Here is a 12,273-nt window from a genome sequence, read left to right as displayed (position 1 = left end):
CTTTGATAAGAAATGGAGATTGATACAATTGTTTTATTTGGATTTATATGATGATGTTTTGGGAATTCAAGTTTTATTAAATTAAAAATGAAACTTTGGGTCTTATTTTGTGGACATTACAAATACACAATCTACATACACTCCTATACCACACATGCAAGAAATTCAATTGAATATTGCTTTGAAACTTCAAAATCTCCCATGAAATATCATTTGGACAATGCAATCATAGATAATCTGCCTTAATATCTATCCTATTCAGTTCGATAGAAGCTAGAACTAAACACCCTCTAATTCCCGATCTCACTCTATCGCGTTTATCTCTTCTTATTGGAAGAACATGCCAACAACCAGAGTTGCTACCTCCCTCAATTCCATTCCCTTTATCCTTTCTATTTTTATGACAATTTGACCCAACCACCTCCTGATCACCACCATTGCTAGTTGAGGCAATTCCCGATCGCAAAACAGTCCATGTCGGCCTTCTTCACCGGAGAAGAAGAACCGACGATCACCATTGATTACTCTCCTATATTCTTTTGTTTTCAACTGTCAAATAGCTCCCTCATCGCTTACTGCTTCATCCATCGTGTTCTAGGTTAGATTTTCTTCTTCCCCATCATAAACAGTTAGATAAATCACCAAGATCGGCCATCATGCGCCATCGTGGCTGGTAGTACATGTAACTACGGCAAGGTGGTTCCGATGATGCCTTTTGATCCCAAAAAGATTCATGAAATTCATAACCTAGTTATCTCACTGTTTTAATGTGCCTTGATCGACCACAAGGCTCTTCCATGCAAAAACCCATTTAGTGCTAGCTTTCAGTTTTGTGTATTCCTGACAAATCACGACTACCATATCTAGGATGAGTATATATGGCCCCATTTTTAAAAATTTCATGTTTCGGGGAGAATACTTGTTGCATGTCAAAATTGTGGTAGTTTGAAATTTTACATGCATAATATAGCAGTTACTTTGTTAATAATTATGTAAATTGTGAAATAACCACAAAAAATGGATAACTTCATTTATATGGTCAGTAGGTTATATAGAATACTAATATGAAATATTTGAATCTCATTATGAAAAATGGTTATAGAAACATAAGAAAAATCATAACCATATGTAGAATGTCATAATAACACATGTAAAGATTATAAGACATAAAAAATGATGATTTTATATGTATAAGTTAAAGTAAGCTATCAATGTACGAAAAGATATAAAAATGACCAAAATTTTATTTGTTGATAAAATGAAAATACTTTATTATATTTGGTAGACAAACCAAGTTTATGAAATTATATAATTAATAATTCAAGTTAGTGAAAAATTAACTCTTAATATATAAATGTTAGGTAAAAATGAATATAAAAATTTATTAATATATTTTTATATTAATATAACTCATTTTTACTAACTAATGAGTTTTATTGCACAAAATAGCATGATGGACTTCAACACTTAAAAGTCGTTAACTGTGAAATTATATATATATATATATATATATATATATATATATATATATATATATATATATATATATATATATATCGTATTGATCATATGACTATTAAATATTAAACAAATTGTTGGTTTCACGTTGGTTGAAACATGGTAAAAATTGCAATAACAGTTGTTATGCTTCCCGAAGTTTATCATATCAAACGATAAGAAATTTAGAAATCATTTAAGTCTTAAATACCTCAAACACTAAAAGACTTAAACAAAATATTATCCCCGAGCAACCTAATTATAAGGAATTCAAATATTATAACTCAAGGTTTAGGGTTAGGATTCCTAAACACACTGTTAGGATCCATCATACCCGGGTTATCCCTATATGAATTATGCTTCTTTGGGCGTGTTTGGCACAGAGCTTTTGGAAGCGTTTGGGAGCTTTTAGCTTTTAGCTTTTGATAAAACGCTCTAATTTAAACAAAAAGTTTTGTTTGGCAATACGAGCGTTTAGCTTTTAGTTTTAACAAAACGCTCCGATTCTAAAAGCTACTTCATGTAGCGTTTAACAAAAGGCTCCTAAGCTTTTGAAATCAATTTCCATAATTACACTTCAAAATATATTTATATATTTATTTATTTTTAATAAGTTGTCCTTTTATGTAATTTTATATATTTCAAAAGCTTCCAGCTACTTTTTCAAACATTCATATAACAAATAAAAGATATAGCTTCCCGCTACCAGCTACCTGCTACACGCTACCAGCTACCCGCTACCAGCTAATCGCTACCCGCTTCCAGCTAACAGCTACTTTTGCAAAACACGCCCTTTCTAATAGTTAAAAGAGCTTGGATCATTTCCCAAGTCATGGACTATGTTATTGTGTATGCAAAGACCGTTAGTCTTAGTCAATGACCTCTACATCATTACCATTAATCCATATGGAATGTGGAACGTCATGTATATAATAATGATACCAATCTATATGGGTAGACATCTCACCACTGGTTTCTAGCTACAACCATCATCTGTCGAGTCGTTAGCAAGCGTTGACGCTTCTACTCTACTTACCCCATGATGCTGATAAAGCATTTGTGTGGAACTTCATAGCATGCCCATTTTTAGTGTTAGTGGGGAGGCTACGAGTTGCAGTTCAATTATGAGGTCATTATAGGCTTTATATGGGATTTTGTTTACCTTAACGAGTTAAATGCGATTGTATGAAGTGAAATAGTTGTGGCTAAAACTGATATGTGCCTTCTTTAAATCAGGTCATAAATCACAAATTTAATAATATGAGACAATATATGAAACCTTTAAATCTCATAAACAAAATAAGTTATTTTGCTAAATTCTTCTTTTACATGAGTATATTTTTGTGAAACAGACATGTTTTTTACTTACACAAAATGTTTCGAAAATATTTCTTTTGAACTTTTCAAAGCCTCTTTTTAAATAATATATGTCATGACTTTAAAGGTATACAAAGTCTAAACCTCTATAACTCACCAACAATTCATTGTTGACGTTATTTTAAAACATGTATTCTCATGGAAGTAGTGCAATAGAATTTCTAGTGCAGGAAATCATGACATCATCTTTTTATATTAATTATGTTTTGTCACAACTCTCGCTACTATGAAGATATGTAATGATACTTATGTCGATGTAAGATATTTTGGATTTATGTAATATTGATGACTTATGTTCTATTATGCTGTTCATGTATGCTTGATTGTGATATTCCTTGACATCATGCTTCCTGTCATTTCCACCGTCGGATGGGGGCATGACAAATTGGTATTAGAGCCTAAGTTATAGTGAAATAGTACCTCCTTTAGGATAGACGACTATAACGTTAGGGAAAGAACTCTATTAAGACTTAATCCTTTAAGTAAACCAAAAACCAAAATATTATTAACTTAGAAAACATTCCAAAACCCAAGACTTTAGGTCAAACACTCAATTAGGTTTTGTAGTTGTTAAACGTGACTCGAGCATTTGGAGCATTCTCATGCAGCAATTGAAATCAATGGACTTCCTGGAACTCAATGGAGCACTTGGGATTCATGGAGCATGTGACAAAGGAACGACTCATCTGAGAAGGGAATGGATCGTTTGACAAAGGAACGGATCAAGTGCTAAAGGAACTAATCATATAAAAGGGGGTTTGGAGCACCTAAAAGATTTTGGAGCACTTGGGAGTGAGATGGTGTAACAAGGGGAACTTGTTGCACCATATGATAAAGTGTTGGGGCAAGAAAGATGTTGTTGCGCCAAGGAAATTCCTTCTTGCGCCAAACATATCCCTCTTGCACCATGGAGAGTCCTTCTTGGTCCATGAAGAAGCCTTATTGTGCCATGAAGAAGCCTTATTGGGCCAAGTAGGTTCTTGTTGTGCTAAGCATGTCCTTTTTGCACCAAGATGGTCCTTGTTGCGCCAATATGGTGATGTTTTTCCAACCTAGAAGTTCTTGTGCCACTCTTGATGCATGTTGCGCCATCCTTGGATATGTTGTGCCATCATGGTGCAAGATGGGTCATTTTGGTTCCATGATGAGCCATGGTATCCCTGATGATACAAGTATGCTATGAAGTCCTCTATGATGCTCAAAGATAATTCAAGGATGCTCAGAAGTTGGTATTGCTCAAGGATTACACAATGTTGTGCCACCATGATGGATGTTGGGCCATTAGTGTTCCTAATATGCCAGTTGTACATCACGAAGCTCCAATATGGCTCAAGGTGCTCCACCATGTGTGTTGCTAATGCTCATGGGTTGTATGACATTAAAGAATGTTCTAGAAGATGTTGCATGAAGGAATATGATTTGTTGTTACCGTTCATGGTCCTATGGCTCAATGGGCTTGGCCCATTAGGGTTTTAGGTTTGATCCCTCAACTATAAATAGGGATGCATGCCGAGTCATTTGTAGTGTCTTGTATCATGAATTCTTGAGTGATAGGAAAATCTCTATGTAATTGTACTGGTAACCTCTATTTGAGAGGTCTGAAATAAAGAATACTCCCCTCTTTCCAGTGGACGTAGGTCACCTTGATAGAACCACATAAATAATGTGTCTTATGCACTTATAGTTTAGCTTCTTATCTTCTTTTCTTCTTAACAGTAGTACATAGGTCGTAGCACAACTAAACCTAGATGTGCTCATAAGTTTTATTTTGGATAGGCCATATGAACTACCTCAGTAATGAGGCATTCCGCTGCAGCCATAAATTCCTGATGATCGGCCCTGCGGTTGTTGTCAATGGACCGGATCCCCATTTCGACCTTGAGAGAGATGCGCTCAGCAACCATACGCTCTCTCGTCTCAAGTCTTTCAACACGTTCAATTAAGGACTGCGGTCCTGGAATATCTTCAGATGGAGGTTGGGTAGGTTTAACCGCAACCAAAATTTGATCAACTTTGGCTTGGAGATTGAGGAATTCCTTCCTGGTGACATTATCCTTCTTCTTCTTCTTTTTCTTTTCTTTGGGTTTAGAAGTGGAATGTTGAGAACCATTGGACTCTTCTTCTTCTTCAAACATCATAAGGTGATCGTCTAAAGGATTTGGTTTGTTGACCTCTTGGATGTCTTCATCATCAAAACCGAAGGTAGGGGCTGAGCTGAGTTCAATTGCCGGCTCTTTGTCTTAAGATGGGTTGACTGTAGGAGATTGAACAGGAGTTGGAGTAGGAGGAACTTTTGAGGTACGTGCGGCTGTGGCTGAAGCTTGAGCTTTCAACAAAGTTTCTGCCATTTGATCCATCCAGGTTTGAACCTTTTGGATTGTGGCAGCAGTATGGGCATTGCTGATGGCATTTGACCAGTACGTGGCCACAGACAGTATTTCTTGTTCCTTCTGTTGTTGTTGTTTGACCTGTTGCTCTTTGCGGGCTTGGAATGCTCTTTTAAAGGCAACATATTTCTTGATTTCGACATCAGTAGTTGGCTGATACCGACTCCAAGAATCACTAGAGTCACCGCCGTCAATTCGTTGTGTTTGCACCAAGGTGTCCCTTGGGTTCACGGATCCTTGCACATGAGTGCTCACCGTGCCTAAACCACCTAAAAGGAATGGAAGCAGAGTAGGATTTCCTGGGCTTCCTTGGTCTCCTTGACTCGTGGTCAAGTCTGGCCTCAGCCCAGTTCTGGCATGGGCGAAAGAGATGCCCTGCGGATGGATTGGTGTTTGAAGTGTTTGGGATACATGAAAAAGGATGGAGTCTAACTCTTTAGAAGAAAATTTGTGCAATCGGGAAGCCCTGGAGACCTTAGGGCGATGTCCAGATTTATTTGCTTGAGATATAACTGGGGGGCTGTCTCCACGTTCGGATGATGAAGAGGATGAAACAATCTCACATGATGAGGTTGAGTGGTATTCGAGTGTGGTATTGAATGCATGTGCGGCCATCCCAAGGACTACCGGAGCCTGTTGAGAGGCTACAGTATCAGTCCGGTCACGCATTTGGCCAGAGGTTTCGGTTGTTTTTCTTTTCTTGAGGATAGGTATCGGTTGTCTATCTTCATCAGAGTCACTGCTCGATACAGTGGTGGGTTTGGTTTTGCGTTTCTTAGAGGGTGCGGTTTGTTTTGGGGCATTCTTTTTAGGTGTACTAGATTTCTTTTTTAGTTGCCACCATTTTTCTTCGTTGAGAAAAGTTAGATAGTGTAGTAGTAGAGGGGACTGTGATACCCTCAGGGAGAATGGTTGTGGAAGGAAGAGGTGGGGTAGAAGGGTATGGGACAATACCCTCCGTGGCCTCTATATGATCTGATACATCAGCAGTCTCAAGACCAAGCAAAGTAAGAATGTGAATGGGAAGCCGGTGGATAGGTCCAAATAAAGTTTGATCAGAGGAGGGATTGTACCTTTTGAGATACTTAGTGACAAAGAAGTTGATGTCACTGCCCATGTTGATACCAGCATCCGCATGTAGATCAGATATGCATAAGGACCAGAATCGAGCAAATGTGAGCTGGTTGGGTTCTCCCTTGGGTGCTCTTTGGGGATATATTGGAGGAAATCATCCCAAAGAATTTGGCCATAATTGACATCGTGGCCCGTGTAGATGCTCCACACTAGTTCAAGGAGCTTCAAACCCATGTTGTCGATGCCTCCGGTTCTGCCAGATAGACAACGGATGACGAAATGGCATACGAACTGCCAAACCGCAGGCAGTTGGTTCTTCTTAAACTCACCAATCCCTCGGATCGGTTTCTGATAACCCATTTGGTAGAGTTCGATGGTGATGTCGGATAACGACGGTGTGAAGATCTTGATGGAGGGATGAATCAGTAGATTTATGGCAGATAAGAATTTCTCTTTGGTCAAGATGACCAAAGAATCATCGATAAGGTTGAGATGCACTTCTTGTGGGTTCTCTAATGGTCTGTATGCAGAAAAGGCACACTTGAAGAGTGTAGAAACAGGAACAACATCAGTGAACGCGTCAAATGGACAAAATAGAATATGGTTCTTGAGAAACTTGATCATAAGCTTTGTTGGGGCATTATAAGACGGATGATCTTCAAAAACTGCTCTGAAGTTACTTGAAGCTATCGTTGGAGATATGGAACCAGTTGGATTCATGGAGCCTGAAGCCTTGGATTGCTTCTTTGATGCACCTGATTTCGCCATTGAGAGATAAGAGAATGGAGTTCTTGAGAGTTATAGGAGTTTTGGAGAGTTGAGAGAGAACAATCGATTAAACAGAGAGCGTAAACGATTTTAGGGAAGAAGACGGGTTTATAAAGGAGGTAAAAAGGATTTTAACCCTAGGTAAAAGATAGAAGAGAGTAAGAAGTCGAATGGGGTTTTTGGGGGGAATCAATGATTTTGGGATTAAATCTCAGCCACACGAAGATGAAACGGGTTTTGGAAAGATTTTGAGAGATTTCAAAAAGGGTTTGCATTTAATGGAGGATTAGACGCATGGAAATACGTCAGGTAAACATGGGATGATGAGAGAGAAAGTTGTAACTGATGGGACGTGGTTGGGAGAGGAAAGGACAAGTTGAGGATGGATTTATTTGGGAATCGTTCTTTTTGTCATCATCCCTAAAATAGGTCTGATACGGGGTTTATTCAGAAAGGGAATGTGACAGTTTCTAAAGGGAATGTTTGTATTTTATTTAATGAAGGATCCTTAAATAGCACACAAAGATTCGAAAGTTAATGAAACTGTTGGAATTTATTTAATATGATTGTGGATGGAATTATCATTGTGGTTGAGAAACTTCATCGCGGATGAACAAAGAAGGATTTTAGAGAGAATCTGTGAGAAAAACACTTGTACAAAAGTTAGAAATAAAAGATCATTAGAACCCATGAGAAATACATATGACATATGGTTGCGGTACCTAGACTGCGGTACCAAAACCATCTATCATATGTAATTCTCAGTTAGAACTACAATGGAGACCAATGATGGTTTGCGATAGCTAACACTTCAGAAAGAATTGCAAGTCTGGATTCATCATTCCCAACATTTGTAAGAATGCATTGACTTTTGTAGATTCAAGTGCTTTTGTAAAAACATCAGCAATCTCTTCATGAGTAGGAACAAATATGAGTTCAATATTACCTTTCAGAATATGATCTTTGATGAAATGATACCGTAACTCAATATGTTTTGTCTTGGAGTGTTGAATAGGATTATGAGAGATCGCTATAGCACTTTCAGAGTCACAGTAAATTGGTATCCGTAGCATTCTGTACCCGTAGTCTAGCAATTGTGTCTTCATCCAAAGAACTTGGGAACAGCAGCTGGCTGCAGCCACATACTCGGCTTCTGCAGTAGATAGAGATACACACGTTTGTTTTCTTGAAGACCAGCTTACAAGTCTTCCTCCTAGGAATTGGCATCCACCTGATGTACTTTTTCTATCGATCTTGCATCCCGCATGATCCGCATCAGTGAAGGCTTGAAGACTGAAGTCGTTGCCTGCGGGATACCATAAACCCATTGATTTGCTTCCTTTAAGATACCGAAGAATTTGTTTGGCTGCGGTCATGTGAGACACTTTTGGATCAGTCTGGTATCTTACACATACACCAGTTGCGAAGACAATGGCAGGTTTGCTTGCGGTGAGGTACATCAGTGAACCAATGATACCTCTATAAGTCTTGTGATCCATAGATTCACCAGAGGGATCAACAGAGATCTTATAACTGAAGGTCATAGGGACCTTAGCAGAAGAGCAGTTGTCCATTGAATATTTCTTTAGAAGTTCAGTGGTGTATTTTTCTTGATGAATGAAAATTTCTTGCTGAATTTGTTTGACTTAAAGACCTAGAAAGAAATTAATCTCTCTATTCATGCTCATTTTGAATTTGTTGGTCATGAGCTTAGCAAATTCATCTACCATGCCTTGATCAGTCGACCCGAAAATGATATCATCCACATATATTTGTACCATCATAAGGTGGTCACCATTTGATTTTTTGAATAATGTGGGGTCAATCACTCCTCTTTTGTACCCAGATGAGACAAGGAATTCAGAGAGTGTCTCATACCAAGCTCTAGGGGCTTGTTTCAGACCATATACTGCTTTTTCAAGCTTGTAGCAGTGATTTGGAAATTCAATATTTTCAAATCCTGGAGGTTGTTAAAGATAAACCTCTTCTTTTAGTTCCCCATTGAGAAAAACACTCTTAACGTCCATCTAGTGTACCTTGACATTTTTGTGGGCTGCGTATGCTAGAAAGATCCGGATGGCATCCATGCGTGCTACCGAAGCATACGTTTCATCGTAGTCAATTCCTTCTAGTTGACTATAGCCCTTGGCAACAAGTCTTGCCTTGTTTCTGATGATTGATCCAGATTCATCTAGCTTATTCTTGAAAACCCATCTTGTACCAACAATAGTATGACCTTGTGGAAGAGGAACAAGTTGCCATACTTTGTTTCTTTAAAATTCTTCTAATTCTTCTTGCATTGTGGCTATCCAGTCCAGTTCAAGCAATGCCTCTTTGATCGTTCTAGGTTTTACCGAAGACATAAATGCTGCATAGTGGCAGTGATCAGATAAGTCCTTGGAAGATCGAGTCTGGATACCTGCGGATGGGTTGCCAATAATTTGACCTGGTGGGTGGTCTTTCGTCCATACATGAAGACGTGACATTAGATGATCAGCAGTTGCGGTAGAAGGGATATCTTGGATGTCAGAGGAATCTGTTGTTGGAGATGGCAGTTTCCCCTGGATTGGAGAACATCCTGCTAAATCATCTTGATCTATTGGAGAAGAATTTTCTTGAGTAATTGGCAGAGGTTGAGGTTCCCCCTGGATTGCGGATGGGAGTTCCTCTAGAACCTAAGAAGGTTCCCCCTGGAAAGCAGATGGGAAAGTGACATTTCTAGGATCGGGTCTAGTGTCAATATTCTCTATGAATTCATCATCTGAGTCCGAAGGTTCGTTTGATGGTGAAGCTTCACTTCGGGCAGGAATGTAAGCAGCATCAAGTACTAGAACCTCAACAGTTGCGACAAGATCTGGAGTAGAGCTTTCCCCCTCAACCGGAGAGGTGGAAGTATTGAGCGATACTACTTCAGATAGAGATGGTCCAGATATGTCGGCATATTGTTGTTGAGCTGCAGGTGACACCAGAACTTCGGATAGTTTCGCCGTTTCAATGGGATCAACAAGATCATCATAGTTGACTTCAACTAGATTCAGAGGTCCGGAAGCGACTGGAATGTCACTTTCCATGATTGCAGTGGTTTCGGTGGACGGAGGTGCGATGCTGATGTGAGAATCATCAAATTTCACATCAAAGCTTTCAATGATCAACCTTGTTCGTCTGATGAGCACTCGATATGCAACCTTGTTAGTGGAATAACCAAGGAAGATACCTTCGTCAGACATTGGTGCAAACTTGTTAAGTTGGACTCTATTGTTGATCACAAAGCATCTACATCCAAAGATATGAAAGAAACGAACATTAGGTTTGCGATTGTTGAGACCTTCATATGGTGTTTTATTGAGACTCTTGCACACGATACTTTGGTTTTGAACAAAGCATGCGGTTGCTACTGCTTTACCCCAGAAGTAGAGAGGAAGTTGGGCGAAGTTAAGCATGGATATGGCTGCTTCAACGAGTGTGCGGTTCCTTCTTTCTACTACACCGTTTTGTTGCGATGTATAGGGTGCTGAGAAGTTGTGAGAGATGCCTTTGGAAACCAAGAAACTATTGAGAAGATGATTAGTGAACTCAATTCCATTATCACTACAGATGCGTCTGATTGGAAGCTTGATTTGAAGTTCGATTTCTTTGATGAAGTTAATGAAGATTTGCGGTGTCTCTGATTTGAGTCTGAAAAAGAAGACCCATGTGAAGCGTGTATAGTCATCAACAATAACCAGTATATAATTTTTGTGGTGAAGACTGGCTACGGTTGAGGGACCGCAGAGATCAATGTGTAATAGCTCCAGTGGTTCAGAGATAGAAGAATCCATTATCAGAGGATGGCTTGCTTTTTGATTGTTTACCGCATTCACAAGCTGGACAAAGGGTATCGTTGCTAAATTTGAGAATGGGGAGACCGCGGACTAGTTCTCTAGTGACGAGGTTATTGATGTACCGAAAGTTGAGATGAGCTAGCTTGCGATGCCATAGCCAGCAGACTTCGGATATAGCTTTGGATAGAAAGCACAACTGCGGTTTACCAATGATGAAAGAAACATCCAGAGGATACATCGTGCCTTCGGAGCGAGATTTGATTAAGCAAGTGCTTCGATCACTCGTCATTATGTAACAGAATTGATCATCAAATTCAACACGATGTCCTGCTTTACATAGTTGGCCAACACTGATAAGATTGTGTTTAAGGCTTTCTACATAAGCAACCTTCTGAATGGAAAAGTTCCCCGTAGTGAGAACACCGTAAACTCGGATGATACTGTTTGCATTGGTGCCAAACGTGACATTTCCACCATTACATACAGGCCTGAAATCCCGAAGGTACTCTAACCTTCCGGTCATGTGCAAGGAGCAGGCACTGTCAATTAACCATTCTTCTTCTTGTTCCTCCTTTCACAAAGCCTGAGAATTACACGGTTAGTTTAGGCATCCAAACAAGTTTGGAGCCAGGGACAGTTGATGTATTTTTAAGTGATGCATAGTCCGAGGTTGCATGGACAGGTCTTTTGTGAACTTTTAGACCTAGTCCTGGGTGTTTGTTCAGATTTGGATTGTTGCGAGGTTTTTGAAAAGTACAAGGTTTCTGACTTTGATTTGACTTGACATGAGATAAAACTTTTTGACAGCTGCACTGACATTGACAAAAAGAGAGTTTGTCATTGACTCTGACATTATGCTTGGTCAGCGGTTTATAGAGTGAATTGGACTTGGTATTGGTCCGAGGTGGGTAACTTCTGAAAGATTTGACATTTGGTTTCTGAAAAGGTTTTTTTGAATGAAGTTTTGGACTGTGAGATTTAACATGCATGTTATTTGGTTTCTGAAAAGTTTGTTCTGAATGAGGTTTAGCACGTGTAAATCTTTGAGTCCCTTTAGGTGGATTTGGTAAGATTCCCTTCCACTTGTTTTGATGTGATTTTAAAAGTGTTGGAGTGAGTAAAATTCCTTTCCAATTAGGGTCTTTTGAGGAATAGATCTGAAAAATGTAGTTTCTAACAAGTTTGACACCTTTTGGGTTATGTCAGAAGTAGCAGGAATGACTTTTGAAACCGAACTTCCTTTTTTGCTTGTTTTTATGAAAGAAGAGTTTTTTGAAATGTAGTTTGTGAAAACAAATTTTTCTGGACTCTTAGATTTTGGAATGCTCACATGTTTCTTATTTTTTTGA

This window comes from Lactuca sativa, chromosome 4 (assembly GCF_002870075.4).
Source record: "Lactuca sativa cultivar Salinas chromosome 4, Lsat_Salinas_v11, whole genome shotgun sequence".
Classification (NCBI taxonomy): Eukaryota; Viridiplantae; Streptophyta; class Magnoliopsida; order Asterales; family Asteraceae; genus Lactuca; species Lactuca sativa.
The sequence above is the reverse complement of the archived record's forward strand: the minus strand, read 5'-3'. Positions refer to the sequence as shown.